The 23,668-nt window shown below is 42.6% G+C and overlaps 1 protein-coding gene and 1 long non-coding RNA gene across 3 annotated transcripts in view; one reads left to right on the top strand and one right to left on the bottom strand.

Annotated features, from left to right (window-relative positions):
* The window catches only part of LOC308586558, a 77,946-nt gene that overhangs the window by 17,110 nt on the left and 37,168 nt on the right, over positions 1 to 23,668 (bottom strand). Inside the window, exon 3 of one of the 2 annotated variants that reach the window (XR_014007936.1) lies at positions 9,747 to 9,950. The exons of the other annotated variant lie outside the window; for it this stretch is intronic. This is a non-coding gene — a long non-coding RNA (uncharacterized lncRNA). Of the gene's footprint in view, positions 1 to 9,746; positions 9,951 to 23,668 lie in introns of those variants that run through there. 2 annotated transcript variants of the gene reach the window in all.
* The window catches only part of LOC308586515 (BEN domain-containing protein 5-like), a 753,040-nt gene that overhangs the window by 719,880 nt on the left and 9,492 nt on the right, over positions 1 to 23,668 (top strand). The window lies entirely within an intron of this gene.

Here is a 23,668-nt window from a genome sequence, read left to right as displayed (position 1 = left end):
AAGATTGACTCAATTTCTCTTCACTGGAAACCACACATTCAGATTTCATTTCCACAGGATTGGTCTCAGTGAAAAACCATGGATGGGGGGGTGTCAGTGGTTTATTCCCTCAGGGTTAGAGGAGACTTCATGTTCCAATAACTACAGTGGTACCTTGGGTTACAGACGCTTCAGGTTACAGATACTTCAGGTTACAGACTCAGAACCCAGAAATAGTAGCCCAGGTTAAGAACTTTACTTCAGATGAGAACAGAAATTGCGCGGCGGCAATGGGAGGCCCCATTAGCTAAAGTGGTACCTCAGGTTAAGAACAATTTCAGGTTAAGAACGGACCTCCAGAACGAATTAAGTTATTAACCCAGAGTACCACTGTACTGCTTTGGTCCACTGCTAATAACCCCATGGAGAAATATTATCAGGTATAGCTCAGTACAGCACAAGACTCTTACCCTCAGGTTTGTGGGTTCAAGCCTCATGTTGGTCAAAAGATTCCTGCATTGCAGGGGATTGGACCAGATGGCCCTCATGGGCCCTTTCAACTTTACAATTCTGTGATTCTATTATCTGAACGACACCATGAGCTAATCACAGGCTTTGCTTTTAGCAAGCATTTGGATAAAGTATATGCATTATTATTGAGCATTTGAGTCTGTCTTGGCACTGTCCTTTCCCAAGACAGTGTAATATAGTGGCTAAAGTGCTGGACTTAGACCAAAGTTATATGGATTCAAATTCCTGCTTGGCCTGAAATTTCTTGTTAACTTTGGGCCAATCTTTACATCTCAGTCTAGCATACAGGGGTTGCCAAACTGGTGCCATGATGCCTGCGTAGATAGGGTCCCAAAACTTCCTAGAAAAAAGTTATGCAGCAAAATGTGCAAGTACCCTTTATGAGGTTCATATTGCCTCATACATCAGAGCAGTTCCTGGCCTTGGAAGAATCCACCCCCTTTTATTCCAGTTGGTTGGGCAGTCAACAGCTCCCCTCCTTTGGGGGACAGATAAGAAGCAGGGAAGAACTGCTAACTCCCCTCATGGTTTGCCTCCCTACTTTTCTAGCATAGGAAGACATTTTTATTTGTGGGGTAGTGGTGAGGGGACTGTCTTCCCCCTTTTATTGCCCCGAGGGCATTTTGATGAAGGTGGAGAAGCAGGGAGGGGTCTACCTTTCCTCTTTTTTTAGACCTGGAGGCCATTTTGATGGGGGGGGGGGAATAGAGAGAAGAGGCAATGGGGATGCCTGCCCAGCTTGCTTCATCTTAGAATCGGTGAGCTTTCTAAAGGTCCCAGAAAGTGACAGTAAAACCTGTTGATTTTTAGGAGTGCTGTATTAGCCATTTATAGATGCCTTCCCCTCCCTTGCTTCATTGACTGCCTTCCTGCTCTTTTATGCATTTTGATTTAGAGTGGGGGAGGGAGCGGCAAGTGGGATGCCTCCCCCCACCCTTGCCTTGAGTCTTGTCTCTTTGCTTTTCCCTGCCCTGAAGGACATTTCTATTTGGGGCTTTATGCCCTTGGTGTCAGGTGCATCATGTACCCATTCAAAGCAGTCCACAGTCAGCTACCCAAGGTGAGTCACTCTGGGTACATGAGCTGCAGAGCACTTGATTTCCTTTTCTGTCCCCTTTCTGCCGTTTGTTTGGCTAGCTCTTTCTTTCTAGTGAAATTCTCCTCCCACTTTCAATCTCTGTAGCAACAAATGGAATACGGTTCAACTGGTAGCTTGAGCTCTTTCTGCAGATTGGGTTCCTCCTCCCATCCTTTTATTTGCTGGCTGCAATATGTTTTGTGTCATATAGGGGAGGAAAGTAACCTATTTGCCTCTGTAGTGGAAAATGCCTGCTGTATATTCATGGCTGTATATTCAAATCCTTTCGATGTTGTGGCCACTGCAGCAGGTTGAGATGCTCTTTCTTAGTCAACAAGATCCAAATAACACAGGACTTAATGCAAATGGACATCAGGGTGGGGTGGGGGGCAGGGATGTAGGTGGCTACATTAGCCAGGCTGGGTAAGTTCAGTTATATATATATAATCATTAAAGTGGCTTCATTAAGAATGTATCTTAAGAGACAGCAACACTACTTGGTGTGGAGTCAGCAATCCAGAAGGAATGGCTTCACAGTGTGAGTCTATGCATGTTTATACAAAAGCAAGTCCCACTGTATTTAGTGATGCTTACTCCCAAGAAGGTGTGTCTAGGATTTCAGTCATTGGAGATGATACCTTTTAGGCTCCAATCCTTTACCCAATTACCAGGGACTAAGACCCACTAAACTAAACAGGGCTTGTCTAGGAGTAGGCATGTCTAGGAGTCCAGATAGAGGTTGTAGTTATGCTATCCCTTGGAACATAATGTGGAGAAATTAAATTAGATAGACTAAACATTTGGGGCTGGCTGTTGCTTTATCTTTCAGGCAGCTGAAATATATCCTGTGAGATAAGTTAAACTGTGTGACAGTGACTGATGCAAAATTGGCCAGTCATCTTCGTGAATGTGTAGGGATTTGTACTCTGGTTTTTCAGGTCAACCAATCACTTGTGGCTTTTTATATAGGAATACAAGCATTATCAATTTTCTTTCAAGTCACACTCCCTTGTGGCAGCCATTTTGTGACTGGAGCCCACAACATACTCTCAACATTTCAAATGTGCCCCTGGGCCCAAAAAGGTTGGCAGTCACTATTCTAGTCTGTGTATCAAAGCTTATTTCTTTAGCCCAACACATTCCCAAACAAACACTGTTTCTTCTGAACTTGTGCTTCTATACATATTTGCCTCCTGCTACTTACATGCATGAGGCACTGAGGCATAGATTTGAAAGAGTTCTTTCATCTCTTACTATAGATAGCAGGAGCTCAGGGAACTCATACAGTATCTCTGCTTCTTCCCCCAAAGAGCTCGGAACTGCTTAAATATGGTTCCCATGCTGTTTCTCAGTGATGCAGCTTACATGGCCAGGCCAGACCTGCTTAACTTCATCAGCAGAATTGCATCATGTGTTTTTCACATGTTCTTTCAATGCATGAATGGACAGGGACTGGGATAGTGCCTGCTGATCTCGCTCCTGACCTCCAGTTGTCCATCAGAAATGTGAATAAGGCAGTGGAAATTCAAATTGCCCATGTCTCTGCTCAGTTGAGAAGTTTGAGGGAGTAGAGCGGGAGGGACAATGGTGATGCGAACACACTGGCAGAGCTCTCCAGCCCATGTATTGCACCATGCTAATCTGCCCACTTCCTCTTCTCCTAGCTCTGCCTCTCAGAAAGCAGTAGTATCATGGCCAACCAGAGGTTGAGTGACTGGTGGTGCCCCACCAAGCCATCCACTACTGGAAATGATGCATTTGAACATCTGAACTAAAGTGAAACCCCTGTTTCAACATGCATCTAAAGAGCAACATTTTTTAAAGTGGAAAATTCATGAGCTATTATGTGGTCTGAAGATACTGGCTGTGCCGAAATGACTTCTTAATTTAACTGACCCAATAGTGTGTGGCTTTACTTCACCTAAAGTGGTTTCTGCGCTGTTAATTAACTACTTCCAGTTCACATTACTTATATTCTTTTGGATTTTAACCAGTACTGTTATTTTTATGGCTTTGTAGGGGGGCAGCTTTGGCCTGCCCAGTTACTGTTGTTCAATTAATATTAGCTCTAAGAAGCAACTCGTTTTCTCTGTTTATTTGGTTGCACCTACCATTATTGCCTTACCTGGTGGGAACCATAAACAGATGTAATTATGCTTCATTAAAATGGTGATTGATAATGGCCTGACTCTACAAGGTGCATTATGAGACTTCCTTTCCCCCCTGCTAGCTGGGCTTATTAATTGTAATGTATAGCATTTTGCATATCCATTAAGTCACAATTAAAATGCACACAAATGAAGTTCAGATTAAGTTTAGTCATTGGTGTAAATTCACAAAAGGTAGACTTTGTGGAACTTGGGTGAAGGCTGCAATGCCTGATGTGAAACTAAAACTTAAGAGATTGCAATTTATCTTCATTCTCACAGAGATAAGCTCTCCAGAATAAAACATAGTTGGAGCCAAAACCTATGGTTTGATCTACCCAAAGATGTTCTTTACAGTGCTAGCTGAAACCACTAGAACAGAACAGCACTATTTTCTATGGTTAATGACTCTAAGTAAGTGAACAATAAGTAAATAACTATGGATGACTCAGACAGCATCCTCCTGACTTGTCTGACTGGCAGATTTTGCACAGAAATACTTTTAGAACTAAAGGATAAACAGGGCAAAACACAGTAGTCTTCATGCTGTAAGATGTGGCTTTGAGTCCCTAAGTTGGCTAAACAAGTACATTGTGTTGAATCTCATGTTCTGGGAGGTGGGAGATGAGCTACATCAGATACATAATAAATAGGATGATTGTTGGGCCTTCAGCTTCATCTTGTTGATTACGATCTGACCTTTACATCTGCCTCTGTCTTTCACTACCAGAATTGATAGCACATCCACATAAAGCACATGACTTTTAATAAATGCCCATTATTTAGGCATTTTATCAAAAATCTGCAACATGATATGAAAATCTCTTTCTATATAAGATGAAAGAAGCAGCTAATGCACTCCTTTATGCTAAGGATGATTGAGTGGGCAAGAGCGGCCAGAGCTTAATAAAAAGGAGGCAGGGATTCAAACCGTGACTTCGGGAGATTGAGTCTATAGATCTTCATTAGAGCTTTATGCCTTAAAAAGTGGTAATAGTCCCAAGGATTTACAGAAAACCACTCTGAGCTGCATGTTAACTTTTTTCACCACTGTTTCTCTGTATAATAGAAATAGAACCATGATTATTGTTGCTGTTGCTGTCTGTTAATAATATAGTATCATCCATGTACTTTGCACTTTACAACCTAGTGAATGAAAAACCAGTTTCCTGACTGAGGAGCTTATTATCTAAAATTGGAGGGAGGGAATCAGGGACACCAGTATCAAGGAGACAATGCATTCAGTTGAGCAACCAGTATGGTGGAAGAGAGCCATGTCTCTACAGTTTACTTGGATGGGATTGGAGAAGAGCAGGGCAGGCGTGGTGACAAGGTTGTGGGGGCCCACTGGCAGTAATGGCAAAGGGCCGTGGTGGCAGTTTCCATGCAGCCCCATTTCCATCTTGATAAGCTATAACAGTGCCAGCATTGGCAAAGTGATTCTGTAGCTCTGCCCCCACCAGACTGGCTGCCACTGGCAACCAGGCTACAGTTTGGTTAAGCAGAGTGCAGTCGTACCTTGGAAGCCAAACGGAATCTGTTCTGGAAGTCCGTTTGACTTCCAAATCGTTCGGAAACCAAAGCACAGCTTCTGATTGGCTGCAGGAAGCTCCTGCAGCCAATCGGAAGCCACGCTGGATGTTTGGCTTCTGAAAATTGTTCAAAAACTAGAACACTCACTTCCGGGTTTCGATAGTTTGGGAGCCAATTTGTTTGGGAGCCAAGGCGTTCGAGGTCCAAGGTACGACTGTATAAGAAACTGGTAAAAGTTCTCCAACCTCAAACTTAGAAGGAAATTTTAGAAACTCAGCAAAGTCCACTTCAAAAAAAGAAAGAAGGAAGGGAGGAAGGAAAGAAAGAAAAGATGATCTAGGAGAATAGTTTACTGGAAGAGAGGAGTAAACTTCTCAAGTGTTGAGGATAGGGATGGGTTGCTGGTAGAATCTTCAAAATCTAAAGAGTGGGCAGATGTGACAGAAAACACAAGAAATGGCTGTTTCTAAGCACGAAGGCAGCACCAGTGCACTGTGCGCATGGAAGAAGCAAGAGGCAGAGTGTCTGGATGATGAGGATGTGTGCAGTGTTGAAAGCAATGGCAAGAGAGAATTTCCTAACAGAAGTTACGATATCCTTTCCTGGATATTCTTGGCCATGTTCACTACAGGCATTTTGTGTCCAAAAGATACTAAGATGCTAGGGGCAAAACGTGATATCCTCTGACAGTCTTTATTTTGCTAGTAATTTGCAATCCTGTACACACCTACTTGGGAGTAAGTTCCATTGAACTCAGTGGGATTTACATCTGAGCAGACATGTCTGGGGCTGTGCTGCAAACTTCTTAAGGAATGATTTCAAAAATGTCCTATGATTCTTTGACCCTGTTGTGCCATATTTCATATTCTGAACACCCTAGAGGGAAGAAAAACGAAATCTGTATGCCAGTACACTTTAAAGAAGGACAATTTGTTCTTCACAATCATTTCCAGCTACGGTATAAATTATTTGGAAAAATTGATACTGCATACATTAAGGAGTGTTATTTCTCCCCCTCTCTTTTTCGTCCCTTTTTTTGTTCTGATTAGACAAATGAATCATGCGAGTGAGCATTCCCTGTGATGCTGCTAATTGATGGTACACTATAAAATTGTATTGCAATAAGCAAACACTTTCAGCCTCCCTGTGCTTAGCTGCATTGGCCCACGATCAGCAAAGCTTTGAAATCCTGAATTTAAATTACCATTCTTTTGACTGCTGTTCATGACGTTAATTAGCTGTGTTAATTGGTTGTTTTGATACATGAAGAGCAGAATAATCCAACTTTATTTTTTATTTTTTGGAAAGCCAAAATTATTAGGAGTTTGGCAAGAGCACGGGGAGGGTTTTCTTTAGTACTTTTGAATGCTTCCATCTTCCTGTTTTCTGTGTGCACTGTTGTGTTTGCTGATGACTGCATTCTTTTTTAAGCCCCCTGTGTGAGTAATCAACACAGGAGTCAATGGTACATGTTTGAATATGCTTTCCAGCAGAGATCTGTGAGACATTGTTGTCTCCAAATTATTGAATTGCTGTAGACAAAATGCAGCCATGCCAACATCATTTGTATTGTAGGGAGGTCTGGCAGATGAAAGGATACGTGCTTTAAACCATTTAGCTGCCAAAGTTGCTGCTATAGCCACACAGCAGGTGACTCAGAATTGAGATAATGGTTCTGAAGTCATGATGCGCCAACTCATCAGAACAGGGCAGGCTCTCGGTTTTATCACACTAAAGCAAGCAGGGGGAAGTGGTCTCATGGACACATGACCTTTAGCATTCCAACTGGTGGTGTCCGGCTCTGCGAGATAAATGGTAGGTAGCTATCTGCTTTTGTAAACAGTTGCTAGGAGGGAATGTGCTTGCTGTTGTTTTGCCCTGTGCTGCGCACACTTCACAATATCAACAAGTGGGGTCACTTAAATGGGCAACTACTCCATATTTTGTGGACCTCCTATATTCCAGCTCCACCTTTTATTGCTCCTTTTGCCTTTCTCCACTCTGAATTTGCCCGTGGGTGAGGTGGAAAGGAGACAGGGAAAAGGAAGTTCTGGGAAACTGCAGGTCAAGTTTATATTTGATACAAGGGGATACACTACAACAGATTATAAAAAGAGTTCATTTGTGTTTTGTTTAAAATGCAATGATTAGTAAGAGCCAGCATGACTTTGTCAAGAATAAATCCAGCCAGGCTAATTTTATCTCTCCCTCTTTTACTTCGGTGACTAGCTTAATGGGTTGTGGGAATGCTGCACATGTAATTTATCTTGATTTCAGCAAAGCATTTGACAAAGTTGTCCATGTTTTTTGGTTAGCAAACGAGTTAAATGTGGGCTAGACGGCAATACTCTCAAGTGGATTCACAGGTTTCACCCTGATTCTATCCATGCCACCCACTGCCTGTTTCTACCATTCATTAGCCTGGAGTCCTTGTGCCCTTGGAGAATCAGAGATACATGGCAAAATGTGCAGCTCCTATTCTTCACTGCTGACACTAGTGTCCACAAGTCTGCCTCCATGGAGGACACTGCAAAATATATTGTCTCTTGAACTCTTTTGTGCAAAGAGAAGCAGTAAGGACACTGAGTGGCGTTTCAGCGTTCTTGAACGAACCTTTTCCTGCGCTGCTTGCTACAGACTAGGTAACCAGACAAAGCCCCAAACCCTTGGCCATGCCCTCAAGCACTCATTGTTTGCTGGGATAGAAACAGAGGAAAACAAAGGCATAAAACAAATAGTGAAATAAAAGTAGGTCTGAAATTACAGATTATTCTGATACACTATATGTTACTTATATATAATGACAGACAAAGGGCTACAGCTTTTTGTCCTGTTCAGTTGCATTTCCCTTTATACATTTAAAAGGAAAAGAAGCAGTAAAGTGGTGGGTGTTTGCAAAATGCATCTATTTTGGCTGCAGCCCTAAACCTGCTTACCTGGGGACCATCAATTCAATGGGCTTATATCCGAGTAGATCTATATAGAATTTCACTATGTGTTTGTGCACATGTGTGGCACACTCTTCTCGGTGGAATTTTATTGATTTGCAGAGCAGGGCTTTTTTGCTGTCAAGATTGTGGAGGCTTTAGCCTGTAAATTTTATTTCCAGCGAAGTGTCAAGCAATGTAATCCAGCAAAGCTACCATGATGACTGCCATTGGAGGAAAGTGACAGTTTCTCTGCCATTTTCCAAGCTCTCCCCATCCTCCAAACACTTTCTGTTTTGCCGTGTGGGCGGATTGATTGGCAGGTACCTCAGTAAATAGGTTGTGAAAATATCACTTAAATGACTTGATATTGCAGGTGACTTGAAGGACTTGTGAAAACAGCGTCAATTAAGCCATGTGCATGTGTGTGTGTATGTGTGTGCCTGAATATGGCTTCTGAATGCTTTTGAAAGTAAAAGCACCTATCATTCAAAGTGTTACGCAAGAGGCACTTAACAGGTGAAGCAACACACTGAAAGTGCAGTGTAATCAGTTGCTACTGAGAATCCTCACTTGAAAAGGAGAAACTGCCAGGTGCTGATCTCTTTAACTCCATGTGGTTAGTCTGTCCAAGTTGAGAAGTGATCTGAACACAATCTGGTGTGTGGCTTGCTGCCATATTTAAACCAAGGCAGGGAGGAGAACCTCGGACTCTCCAGATGTTGTTGGATTCCTTCTCCTATCAGCTCCAGCCAGCTTGGCCTATTCTTAAGGATGCTGTGAGTTGTAGTCCAGCAACATCTGGATGCCCAAAGCCTCCCCACCATGTTTCGGCTTTAAAAAATGAAAGTGGTTTGGGGTTTCTGTTTCATTACTGCAACCTAGTGGATCAGGCAACTGACTCTGTGCATTCTAAAGCATAGCTAAGCCATAGAATCTGCTACAAGAAGATGTAGTGATGGCCACTAACTTGGATGGCTTTAAAATGGGCTTAGATAAATTCAAAGCTAAGGCTATCATTGGCTACTAATGCTACCTATTACCTACGCTATCAGGGGCAGAATGCCTCTGGATTCCAGTTTCTTGGGATCATGAGGAGGGAGCGCTATCACACAGTTATCTGGTTAGCCACTGTGGGAGCAGGATGCTGGACTGGTTGGTGTTGTGTGTGATGCAGCAGAGCTCTTATGTTCTTGTAGGAAATGAATCACATGTGAACTGGCCCTACAGCCCTTAGACCTCAGGTCTAAGTAGCTACAACTACTCTGCTACTTAAGTACAGTCTGATATTAATCTTCCCATTGCCACCACTACCACTAAGTTTAGCTGCTGCAATATTTGCTCTTAAAGAGTGCTGGGCTGGCATAGCCTGATTACCAACGCTTATGAGATCCTGCAGTTTTTCTGGGTATGTCTCTTTTCTTTCATTTGTTCTTTAAAAAGAAAAGAAAGGACTTGATAAGAAAATCCAATTCTAGATGCAATATCAGTCCTGGTCCAATCTTACCTCGGTAGCCTGAGCTTGCTTCAGACACCAGTGGACAGTTGACTCATCCCAGGAAATGTAACACAATTTAGTGCAATTTTCCACAGTTGACATATGTTGATCAATATAGGACTTAGATTTAACAAGCGTGGCATTTCAATTAAATTGAATTACTGAAGAGTATAGTCATCATCGTACCAGGAGAAAGGTGTTTTAGCAAATGAAACGGCCAACCCCCCACTCTCTCCTCATGCTGTGTTGCAGCTGGTCTGTGAATTAAAAAGTAAGCTTTAGCTTTCAACTTTCATCAACACTTAATTCTTAAGCAAACCATGTCATTAAGGTAAATTGTTTCTCTTCCCTCCCCTCTTTCCCTCGGGCTACTGCTACATTTTTATTTTTTTGAAAGCATAAAAGAAGGATGCTTGCTACAGAACAGGCACATATACTGTCCATTAGATGATGCATTACTAAACACCCAGCTCCGCTGTCCTCAATTAATAATTCCACATTGTTCATATAATAGCTGAACTGCAACGCAAAAACTCTTCTACGCACAACCGTATTCTCATTTGCTCTGTTTACCTATGAGTCTGCCTTACCCCATACATGCCCACACAACTGCTTCTGGCGGAACTGGCACTGTTACAGGTGTTCCATAATACCCATTGCAAGAACTTGATCTTTTAGTGTGGCAGCACCTACACTTTGGAAAGCCCTGCCTATTGACACCAGGCAAGCACCTTCACTGTGCTCTCTTCCATGCCTGTTAAAAACTTCTTATTTAGACATGCCTACCCAGATGTTTAGAAAGTTGGTGTGAGTTTTAATCAGTTTTTAGTTTATTGTTATTTCAACTTTTTGAAAGTTTTAAATTGTTAATTTTTATAATGAAAATTTTATTGTTTTATCTTTTTTTGTAAACTGCTTTGAGGGATTTTTTTTTACAGTGTATAAATTTTATGAAATAAAATCAAAATCGGGCAGGGAAGGAAACGTTTTCATCCCAAAGGCCACGTTTTCTCTTGGCTACACACCAGTGACAAGCACAGCTAGATGCAGCCAGTGAGTGTAGTCAGAGGCAAAAGTGGGTGAATAAACAGATGTGGAAAAGACCAGCCATATAAAAACCAGAGGTTTCTACACACACATACACAAATATCTTTGCATTCTCCATCTAGGTAATCAAGAGACACTTTCACAATTTGGATATACTTCTAATATAAAATATGCCCCTTGCAATTATATCCCATCCCTTGTCCAAGGAGTTCAGAACAGTGTACATGGAAGGAGTTATCTCACTTTGTCTTCATTACAACAACCCTAGGCTAAAAAACAGTGTTTGGCTCAAAGCAAGCCAGTGATCTTCATGGTCCACGTAGGGTTTTGACCATAGGGCTCCTAAATCCAAATCTTCTAACCCAGTATTCATCCACGTGTAGCCAATGCAGTGCCCTCTGATATTGTTTGCCTTCAGCCCCAGCATCCTTGACCACTGACCATGCTGCTTGGGGCTGATGTCCAACAATAGCTGGAAAGAACCAGACTGACTTCCTGTACATCCACCACGTGAAGAATGAGTGCCTTCTCACCTGTTTTAAACTGATCTAGCCCAGGAGGGCTAGTGGATGAACACTGCACACATTAGCAACTGCATATGAAACCACATATGCGGGTGAATGTTAGGCAGATTATTATTTTTTGGTTCACTTCAAGCCAAGTTTGTTTGCAGTCCCTTCTGCTCTTCCTTTTACCATGCTAACAGACACTGTAAATTCAAGTGTGAAGGAACCATGCCTGCACAATTATCTTCTGTCACAGGAGTTGCAATCTGCATCATTAGCCAGGCATTAATGTTGGCAGAAGAACAAGACAGGAAGAGGCAGTGTTTAATATAAACACCAGTAAATGACAGCAAGCCTGCGCGCACAGTTTAACATCCTTTGGTTTTTTTATCATTTCCACATTGGGCTTTACTTATTACATTTAAATAAAACATGTAGCACAATTAGAGGAATGTAATAAAGATCACTCTATCTATCTTATAAGTGCATATGTCTGTTGCAGTATAAGCATTTAGGATGCAAGCTTTTTTAGATAAGAGTGTTGAAGGTGGTTTAATACAGGTGCTATTTCCTGTGGAGCATACAGTCAACTGGCTTATGAAGGTTTTTTAAAAACAACAACAATAAAATAAGTACTGCAAAAATCTGAGAATGACAATGGGGTTGTATTGGGAAAACACATACAACACCTCCATCATTTTATTCTCAGCTATCTGAAAAGAACTGCCAATGGCAATTATAGGATTGGAGTATATTTCACTCTTTAGGAAATCTGAAATTCCTGGTTACCATAGTGTTAGCATAGGTTGCTTGGAGGCAGACTTTGGTAATCTTTCAAAATATGGCACCCTTTGCAAGGCCAACATCTGGCACCCCAAAATCTTCACCATTATGGATCATCTCAACTGTGTGCCCCCATGGCTCAGCTCCCTGTATGGCAGAACAGCTCACACCACCTTAAATCCTGCACTGGGTTGATATTAAAGTAATGAGAAGGTCAGTTCTGCAGCAGTATATCTTTGTCACTGCCATCTTTGTCACTGCCACCCTTGTCACACACACCCTTCTTTCCCATGCAAAAATGCTAGGGAATCTGGAATGGGGTACTCTACATTAATGGCACATTGCTGACATGTTCTACAAGAATTTGGCTCTTATTTAATGTGCAGACATAGAGACGGCACTCATGTGGCACCTGAATTCTGTACCTACTTTAAAAATTGCAGTGAATATGTCTGTTAGCTGGGAAAGCCATATAGGGGGCAACTAAGTAACAGTGCAGTCAATTTCCTGCCCAGATGTGGTGGGTGCAAAGCATTTTCCAAGTCAAAGAAAATGTTTGATGAGATAAAGGGAAGCAGTTCATGGCAAATGGCAAATGTGTGGTGGAGGTGGAGGAGGAGGAGAGAGATTAATTCCCCTCTTGAATGAGAAGTGTGTTTGAGACTGACAGATGGGCTGTAAATACTCAGAACCAAGGACAGGAGCTGAGAAAGAGGCAGTCTGGTGATTGAAGTGTGATTGTGATTGAGGTAGTATGTTTCCTAGCCAAGGTGACAGGTTTTTTTGTGCTGGGGTTGAAGCAAGGAAGGGGAAAGAACTCAAGCCAAGGGTGCTGCACTTCACATCAGCCTAGACTAGGGCACAATCTTTAGACTCGATAAGTGATATCCGGGTCCCATAGGGGTTATCCTTGCAGGTCAAATTCACTGCCTGCCTTTTAAGTGAGTTGTTGAAGGTGCAAGAAAGGTGAAAAGACTCTTTGTTCCTTGCTAAAATCATTGAGCTGTCTATAGAACAGGATGGAGATAAGTTCAAATTACAAAGTCAGGAGAAATTGAAGCATAAAGTGGAAAACTGGTTCCAATATCGACAAATAATGGAATTTTTTAAACAGGACAGGAAAGTCGGTTTCCAGGTGGAAAAATCAAAATTAGAAACCGAATTGTTAGAATCCAATACTAAGAATTTATCTAGAATGTACAATTTGTTGTTGAAATGGAACACACAGGATGAAACAGTTAAATCGGCTATGATTAAGTGGGCTCAGGATGTTGGACATAACATTATGTCAGCTGACTGGGAATGGTTATGGAACACCGGTATAAAATTTACGGCATGTAATGCCTTAAAGGAAAACATTATGAAAATGGTATACAGGTGGTACATGACCCCAGTTAAGCTGGCAAAAATCTATCACTTGCCCGATAACAAATGTTGGAAGTGTAAAGAGACTGAAGGTACCTTCTATCACCTTTGGTGGACATGCCCGAAGATTAAGGCCTTCTGGGAAATGATCTATAATGAAATGAAAAAGGTACTTAAATGTACCTTTTCTAAAAAACCAGAGGCCTTCCTCTTGGGCATTGTCGGCCAATTGGTGACAAAGAAAGATAGAGCTTTTTTCATGTATGCCACAACAGCAGCAAGAATACTTATCGCAAAGTACTGGAAGACACAAGATCTACCCACTTTGGAAGAATGGCAGATGAAAGTGATGGACTACATGACATTCGCCGAGATGACAGGCAGAATCCGTGACCAACAAAAAGAGACGGTAGAAGAAGAATGGAAAAAATTTAAAAGCTATCTTAAGGACTACTATAAACTTAATGAATGTTAAAATGTCGTAGTTTCCAGAAACAAAGGGGTACAGGGACATAAGGTCAGAGTGTAAGAGAGGAATAAGAGGATAGAGAGTGGAAAGTAATAACTGGGAGTTGCTAGTTGAACTATGGACATTGGGATGCAGAGAGGGGGGGTATGGGGAAGTCCTAGAAAGGAGGTTTATGAAAATATGTTTGAAACTATACGTGTATGTTTGTTATTCTTAATGTTTGTCTGTTTTTCTTAAAAATTTTGTAAAACCAATAAAAATTTTATAAAAAAAAAAAATAAAATCATTGAGCTGTCTAGCAGTGTTGGCTGTGGTAGCCATGCGACTGGAAGTAAATCACGCAGTAGTGAAATTTGCCCGATGTTGATCATGAGAACAGCGACTACACATCAGTAGCAATTCGGCCCCCAAAGTAGGCATTACCTAAGAAAGATAAAGTGGGAGGGGCATTTCAGATCTAGAAGTAGTTCTGTACATATTCCCTCCATATGTGTTGCTTTGCTGTGCAGATGTAAACGTATCATAATGGCTTTGTTCAACATCATACATTATTCGTTCATTCATTCTACTACTACTACCTGACACACCTTCCATTGTTACTTTTAATACATATTATAAAATGTTTGAAATGCTAATTCACTAGTTCAGGATTTGAGCAATGGCTACACAGATTTATCTCAGCAATTAAAATAAGATTCTGGGCAAACCTCCGTAAATAAAACCCATGGGTCAGAGACCAGGGACAGGTTTTGGGTTTAGAGATTTTCTTCTTTTATATTTGGTTCTAGCTTGAAGAACCCCCCTCCCCCCAAGAAAAAAACCAATCACACACACCTGGAACCCCAATCTGCATGTCTAGATAGCTGCTTCTGCATCCTCTCACACACACCTGAGAGATGGCCAAACAACCATATTTTTAAAAAGTTCTTTAAAAACCCAGCAGTATTAGCAGCCAGAAGATTGTAGATACATAGATATTCTGAACTTCAAAACTTCCCATTTCCTCCCAGGGTCTAAATGCACAGCTTTCCTTTGGCCCGTCTCATGGAGTTGGAGTCCCTTGCTTGCTCTGCCAATATGCAAAAATTGAGAGTGTAGAATGGGGGTGGGTGGGAATCAAGAGCATTGGAAAATGGAAACATTTGGAGTGCTGCAATCGATCCTGGTCCAGCAGGTGGCAGCAGAAGGCTCTAATAATTCCTCCAATTTTTTTTAGAAACTTGCAGTTCCTGATTTTGCCAATAGAAAATTGAGAAAATGAATCCAGCTGCTAGGATATCTCAACACTTCCCTTCGGGCCTGAGTAGAGTCTTGGGTTTCAGTGTATGCGATTCCCAAAGGAGAACTATTAACCATGTGACTATTCATCACGTTAATGGGAAATAGCAACCGGTGGAAGCCAGTCCCCTTCTTAAGACAGAGTTTAACTTGGACCTATGGCAAACTAAGCTCCATTTCTTATGCACCTGTTGAAGGGAGCCAAACATAAATTTATCTAGATAATTTTCCACCTTCTTCATGCTTCTGAACCAAACATTTCAGAGGATCAAGCTGGGAAAGTGGACTGGAGACAAAGCAATGGATTTTCATTCCCCAGCAGGAATTCAGAGTCCCAGAAACACTTAAGCCTCTTTCAACCTTGGTTCCCTATATGTTGTTGGACTGCAACTCCCATCACCCTGGAACACTGGTCCTACTAGCTAAGGATGATGGGAGCTGTATTCCAACAATAGCTGGGGACCCATGGTTGAAAAAGGCTGTTCTAAATGGTGCTGTTTGTCCTGCAGGGATTATGCTCTCTGTATTAACTCCCTGTACATAGAGCAATGAAAGATGCTCACCTGTCAGCAGCACACCCCTCCATACACACACACACCTTAGAAAAGTCAACCCAAAATTCCCATTAAATCTCCCCATAGTCGTGGCCCAGCAAAAGCTCCCTGTTTCCTGACACTGAGCAACTTAGTGACCTGGAATGTCTGCCTGATATCTTTTTTTTTATAAATTTTTTATTGGTTTTACAAAACTTTTTTTAAAAACAAAACAAACATATAAAAAGACATACAAACATGTATAGTTTCGTACCCTTTTTTTCATAAACCTTGTTTCTCAGACTCCCCCATACCTCCCCTTTCTGTATCCCAATGTCCAAAGTTTTTCAGCAAGTTCTAAATAGTTCTGTCAAGCCTCTGTCCTCTTAATCTTTCCTTTAAACTGATCTTATATCGCTGTAACCCTTTCTTTCTCAAAACCTCGACATTCTAACATTCATCCAGTTTATAATAGTCCTTAAGATAAATTTTAAACTTCTTCCAATCTTCTTCCGCCGTCTCCTTACCCTGGTCGTGGATTCTGCCAGTCATCTCAGCCAATGTCATGTAGTCTATTACTTTCATCTGCCATTCTTCCAGAGTGGGTAGATCTTGTGTCTTCCAATACTTTGCGATAAGTATTCTTGCTGCTGTTGTGGCATACATAAAGACCTGGAATGTCTGGAATGTCTGCTGTTGTAGCATACATTAGTGACCTGGAATGTCTGCCTGATATCTTGCTAGACTTTCTACCGCATCTATCATATCATATGGTTTATTTATTTTATGCACTGCACCTCACTCTGGTATCTGTACAGGTGGTGGGCAGTATATTTATATTTTTAAGACAATTGTGTGGGTTTTGTCCTACTTGCCATGTCTATAATTCTGCATCAGCTGCAGGAGTGCAAACTGACTCTCTCACTCTGGCTTTTATTCCTCTCCCATTCCAGCTCAAAACAGTACTTTAGTTCAGCTTGCTTATGCTTCTTCCTTCCCCTTGATTGCTTTCTGCACTTTCTTTATTTGCCCATACTGGCTTGCTTTGCCGCAAAGTGTATTTATTGCTAGCTAGCACACATAAATGCTCAGACATACATTCAATTACCTTTGAACAATTTCCATTTACTTTCTATTTTTTGCTTCCCCCCTGTTCAATTTCACCAAGCTCCTGCATTCTCCTGAGTGTGTTCAACTGACATGCACTCTTCTTCTAGTTCTTCTTTAATTAAGGACTTGCACTAAATTCTCATCAGTGGGATTCAGTGGCTATCTTGTTTATACATCTTGGGCTGGGAATGTAAGCTTACCCCCCCAAAACAGAGCAAGCGGTGCTGGTGTTTTGTTTTGTTTTTTCCATCTACCATTGCAAATTATGCATAAAATCACTTTCCTGCCATGCATCTTCAGAATTGTTTTTGTCCAGACATGATTTCCAGTAGTAGGGTCTAGGAAACACACTATTTTGGCAATGTTTTCTGGCCCATGTATTTACTCCAGCACTCCTTTCCTTCTTCACTCATTCAGTCTAGGCCTAGACCTCAAAATATCCTTGCCGGTGGATATGACAACACTGTTTTGATCATTTGCTCTTGACTGTATCTGAAGTCTGTCCATAGTCACATCTTCCTTAAGGCAGATGGTGGCCCAGGAATTCTTCGGGAGACTTGACACAATTTGAGAGGAGCAAGAGAGAATGAACTATAAAAATATTACTGGTCAGGAAATTATAACTACTTGGGGTGGGGGAGAGAGGATTTAACAACTGCTTAGGTTACGACAGGTGTGGGAATATAAGGGGCGGGTCTGAATCAGAGCATTGGTTTGTTTAGCTTATTCTGAGTGAGGGCATGACAACTTGCACAACTTGTGATCTACCAAACTGAACGCAGCTGATCTGCAATGTACTTTAGCCTGCATTTGCTGACAGTTAGTACTGATAGTAGAGACATCAGTTTTCAGTTAGTACTGAAAAAGTAGAGACATCACCTTGCCAACAAAGGTGCGTATAGTAAAAGCTATGGTTTTCCCAGTGGTGATGTATGGAAGTGTGAGCTGGACCATAAAGAAGGCTAATCGCTGAAGAATTGATGCTTTTGAATTATGGTGCTGGAGGAGACTCCTGAGAGTCCCATGGACTGCAAGAAGATCAAACCTCTCCATTCTTAAGGAAATCAGCCCTGAGTGCTCACTGGAAGGACAGATCGTGAAGCTGAGGCTCCAATACTTTGGCCACCTCATGAGAAGAGAAGACTCCCTGGAAAAGACCCTGATGTTGGGAAAGATTGAGGGCACAAGGAGAAGGGGACGACAGAGGACAAGATGGTTGGATAGTGTTCTCAAAGCTACCAGCATGTGTTTGACCAAACTGCGGGAGGCAGTGGAGGACAGGAGTGCCTGGCGTGCTCTGGTCCATGGGGTCACAAAGAGTCAGACACGACTAAACGACAACAACAAGTACTGATACCTCACACCGGATTACTGTGCTGATTATTTTTTTGTTTTTGTTTGATACTGTTTTATTTAACTCGTTTATTTTAATAGGATTTTGTATAGTTTTAATACACTGGAAACCATTTTGGTATTTTCCTATAAATGAAAAGTGGTGTGGGGGTATATATTTTCTCTCTCTCTCTCTCTCTTGTGTTATAGTCTGCCTCTCAACCCCATGCTCCATCTTTCCTTGTTATTGGGCACAATCAGAACTGCAATTATGCTTAGTCAATATGTAGCTCTTCGGATTGCTTACTTGGCAGGTGCCCAGGATCTAAGCAGGGAATGGAAGCTGAGGCTGGGGAAATCTATGGGCCTTGAGGGATTGGAGCTGACAGTGTTACTTCTTCTCCTCCAGTCAATTATTTTCCTACAGCCCCTTCTAATACCCCATTTTTATAATAAATTATGGATTACGTACATAAAAGCTTTTTAGAAAAAACAGGGCTGTTGTACCAGGATTTTATCCTATGAAATTCTAATCTACGATAACTCATGAGGCAAGCATCCCTCAGCAGGTTCTTTCTCTCTTCTTAGCAACGCAATGCATTTAAGGGGGGGGACCAACACACCTGAGGACAAAAAGAACCCACAGAACCCACTGGTAGAGATGGTTACAGCGCTTTAACATTTGCAGATGGATCTTAATCAAAACTAAATCATGCTGCAGTCTTATATACGAATATCTGTATGATCTATGAGGTGCATGGGTATCTTCAGGAATTTTTCCAGGGGTGGTCAAAGTAAAAACCTGGGGGGGGGCAAATTTCCCATGGATGCGCAGGGTAATTTTCATGGCCAGGAAGCGTCAGTCCCAGAGGCCAAATGTGCCCCTTCAAGCCCCTACTTTTGCTTTTGGCTACACCCACCATTGGCATTCAGGTCCCATAAACTTGCCCACAAGAAAATGTGGCCTTCAGACCCTCAGAGGACTAAACCCCCTTGGTTTAATCCTCTGACTTTTCCACTATTGCCTCTTCCTCATTTTGCTCGTCTCCTCTTTCCCCAATAACTCTACTCTGACTAACCTTGCAGATCACCCCATGTAATTTCTCCATTTGCCCTTTGCCCGTTCTAGTTTGAATCTCATGAATACTGCTGTCTATTCCCCTCTTCACCTTTAAAGGTGTCTAGAGTAATGTTTTAACCTACTGCAGTCCTGATAAGCACCTAAAAATTTTGTTCGGGGCTATAAAATAGGTTTTGCCAAGTTCCCATTTGCTTCCTAATTCACTGGAACTGTGTTGAGTAGAACTTTCAGCTGAATTCCAGCTATCCATTGCATACAGAAGCACTACATTTATGTAAGTGATTAAGATGCAATATCAGTTGTTTTTAAAAAATCTAAACTGGCACTATTACTGAGATGCCTGAATGCAACTAATGTTCCTAAAAAACGCTGAACTCCCTCAGATAAAAGATGCAGCACCTTAAATTAGGCTGAAAAATCCTGACCTCTGCAAACCTTGTTTTCATCCCCCTCCTCACATACATTGATGCTATATGAATAATATCACTAGATCTCATTCAGATGCAACGTATGGTGCTGTGGACTGAAACAGCTCTCTGATTGTAATTAATCCCCAGAACAATTCCTTGCTCCCATTAAATATTAGCAGACATCATAGATAACCAAGGAGGAGAGATAACATGAATGTTGTGAAGGAGAGAACAGTAATGCTGGTAGGTTCTCCCCCATTTTAATTTTGACCTTCCCTTGAAAAATAAAGTTTCCTTAGTCCCCCTTCCCTTTGGCCCCTATTTGCAGCCAGAGAATTACCAGAGCTTCTGCCTCTTTGAGTTATTTTCTTCTCACTGATAAAACCTTAAATCTTTTTAAAAGACTGCTTGTTTTAATTGAAAAATTTCAATCAATCTACAACCCCCCCCATCCTAAATAGCCCCACATGCAGTAAATAATCCGTAGTGAGGCTTTCTGCAGTAAAGAAATAAATAATTCTGAATCTGCTGTATCCTACTTGATCTCCAAGCTTTAAATCACTGTGGTTTGCACTGAGCTCAGCCAAAATACTAAACACACTGGAGCATGACTATTACTTAGGGACTGCAAGTCTTTTTTTAAAGGTACAGCATCAGAGGCTGTCAACCTTTCCCCCAGGGGAGCTCTATCATGATAGAGCCTGCTGGTTCTGTGCAAGCAAATTGGCTTCCATGCCACTTCATCTGCTCTTAACGTTAGGGGTGAAGAAAATGCTTTAGACATAAGAACAGGTGGGCTGTAGAGCAAATACCTCAGGGAAGTTGCAGAACAGCCTTCCCAAAAGGTCTCTAAGAAGAGAATGGATGGCTGTTAATCAGGTATTGTACAGTATAAGGCTGGGAATCCTGATTTGGCAGGGGGTCAAACGGGATAAGTTATGGGAGCCCTTCCCTTGTTGTGATTGCATGACAGCAATATGCAACATCCAACGAGAAGACTAAAAACCTTTCTACTTAATTCAGCCCAGGTCCTTGGACATCAGATTTCCTTACTCTTTTCCAGTAAATCTGATCCATTTCAATTTGGTATGCCAAGTAGCGTTTACTAAGGTAATCCCTCTCGTTTCTTTGTGATGCATTGTACCAGGCAAGACATTTGAACATTTCCCTTGGTTTGCATGGATTGTTGGTATTTGTTTCTTCTCTGTTCAGAGTCTGGTTGCATGAGGCCACACCCAAACTGGCATGTGCAATATGAGTTCTGCTTAAGATAATATCCAAGTCCCTCATCCTGTCAGTGCAAGGATTTCCACATGCGCATTAGGGCTCCCCCTCCCCCACTGCAGGTGACCTGCATTCTCTCTATATCTGTTCTGGAGCATTAGAGGAAACCCCATAACAGATTTAGGGGATGGATGGGGAGAGGAGACAGAATGGGGGGGGGGATCCCATGGTGCAAGTGGAAATCCTTGCGCTGACAGGAGGCTTACTTAACGCCTCACTGGATACAAGTCTAAGTGTGCCATTTCCATGATTTCCACTGCACATGTTGGACCAGATTACCATTGGCCAGGCCGTGGTAGCTAATTTTAGTCGCTTAGTGGACACACTCATCTGAGAGTAAATCCTATTGAATTCAATGAGACGGTCTTCTAAACAGGTACAGTATGTATAGGAATGTGCTGTAAAGGGATTCATTTCTGATTCAGCTTGCAGACAGGTAGTTGGAAAGCAGTCTGTGCCATCATCTTGAAAGAACATAATTTTTGAAGTACAATTTATAATGCTTTAAAATACGTTGTGGGAACAGCTTATATTCTTTTAGAAAGAATCTGTATTAAATCACTGGGCAGTGAATTGTATCTCCTTTCACATAGATATAGAGCTATTGATGCTGGCAGTGCTTTTTCTGGGGGGTCCTCAAAGGTACACAGTACTGGCACCTTCATACCCCCCCCCCCATGTTAAAAGTGTGTCACTTCCTATAACAACTTCATGGTGCGTACTGGCACCTTTTTTCTAAAAAAGAGAGAAAGCACTTGATGTTGCTGAGTTTCTCTGCTTGCTAATGTATATGCTGAGAAGAAGAATAAAGTACAGTCTTTCTTGGATTGCACCACTGCAGACTACAGGTGCAGGACCACATGTTTGAACACAGTCCACTATTGAAAATAAACAAGCTATATCCGGACGATTCTGTCATTGTCCGTATCAGTTGCAAATTTCCTTTCTTTAAAGGGTCATTGTGAAAATTCATTAGCATTTATGTAATGCATTGATGTTGTTTTCACAAATCTATGCATTTTGATGCACACTTTACTCAAATAGATGCATTTTTTGTACACATTGTCTGGAGAGCTGCATTGCAAAATTCAGAGAAGTGCAAATTTCAAAGGATAGCTGTCCTCCGGTTCACTTTTTGCTTCAGGCAGAGCAAATTACGGTAGGCAGGTTCACCTTCAAATGTGAACTCAACCAATTTTGTCCCCCATCCCTAAAAACAACTATTTGCAAAGAGAAAATTAGCACTACACAGAGAAGGCTAAGCTCATTCACAACATGCAGCTTTTCTACATGCAAGTATGTTGGGAGGTATTTATATATACATTCTCATGATTCTTTTAAGCATGCAACTCAGCTCAAAATCTCATATGGAGTGTCCAACCTGCAACCCACTACAACAGACTTATGGTAACTGAATGCTGGTCTTTCTATTATCCTGTTTTTAAAAATCCATGTACAGTGGTACCCCGCAAGACGAACGCCTCGCGAGACGAAAAACTCGCAAAACGAAAGGTTTTTTCGTTTTCGAGTTGCCTCGCAAGACGAATTTCCCTATGGGCTTGCTTCGCAAAACGAAGCTTGCCCCGGGGACAGCGGGTCTTCTCTTTTGAAGCAAGGGGCTGGGGGGAGATAGCGATCTCCCTGCAGCCCCTTGCTGCAAAAGACGTCCGGGGGAAGCGGGGAAGCGAAGCGCTTCGCTTCCCGCTGCCCCCGGACCTCTTCTGAAGCAAGGGGCTGGGGGGAGATAGCGATCTCCCTGCAGCCCCTTGCTGCAAAAGACGTCCGGGGGAAGCGGGAAGCGAAGCGCTTCGCTTCCTGCTGCCCCCGAACCTCTTCTGAAGCAAGGGGCTGGGGGGAGATAGCGATCTCCCTGCAGCCCCTTGCTGCAAAAGACGTCCGGGGGAAGCGGGAAGCGAAGCGCTTCGCTTCCCGCTGCCCCCGAACCTCTTCTGAAGCAAGGGGCTGGGGGGAGATAGCGATCTCCCTGCAGCCCCTTGCTGCAAAAGACGTCCGGGGGCAGCGGGAAGCGAAGCGCTTCTTCCCCGCTTCCCCCGGACGTCTTTTGCAGCAAGGGGCTGCGGGGAGATCGCTTCTCCCGGTGCTCCGAAGCCGGGCGGGGGGCAGGGGACACCTCCCGCCGCCGCGGGGACACCTTTTGAAGGCAGGCGGGGGGGGAGCAAAGACTTTCGCCCCCCGCCCGCCTTCAGAAGAGGTCCAGGACCTCTTCTGAAGGCTGGCGGGGGACAAAAGTCTTTGTCCCCCCTGCCTGCCTTCCCAGGGGCTTTTAAATCGCCCCGGACAGCGGAGAAGTCCTCCGCTGTCCGGGGCGATTTTAAAATGCTGCCCGCCAGCATTTTAAGATCGCCCGGACAGCGGAGAAGTCCTCCGCTGTCCCGGGGGTTTTTAAAATGCTGGGGGTGGGAAGAAAAGCCCTTGTCCCCCCCCCAGCCTTCAGAAGAGGTCCGGGGACAGACTGTCCCCGGACCTGGTCTGAAGGCGGTTTCCCTAGGAACGCATTAATTGATTTTCAATGCATTCCTATGGGAAACCGTGCATCGCAAGACGAAAAAACCGCAAGACGAAGAGATTTGCGGAACGAATTAATTTCGTCTTGCGAGGCACCACTGTACATAGAAAACTAGCACATTAGGAATTTGACTAGCTTGGACCATTCTCTTTGATATTCTAATTTTCTACATGCATTCCCAAGTGTAGGTGACCATTAAAGGTGGGGGGGATTGCATTTTGAAGCTGAGAAAATATTCAGCCAGATAGTG

Source organism: Podarcis bocagei, assembly GCF_964188305.1.
Source record: "Podarcis bocagei genome assembly, chromosome: 5".
Lineage (NCBI taxonomy): Eukaryota > Metazoa > Chordata > Lepidosauria > Squamata > Lacertidae > Podarcis > Podarcis bocagei.
The sequence above is the reverse complement of the archived record's forward strand: the minus strand, read 5'-3'. Positions and strand labels throughout refer to the sequence as shown.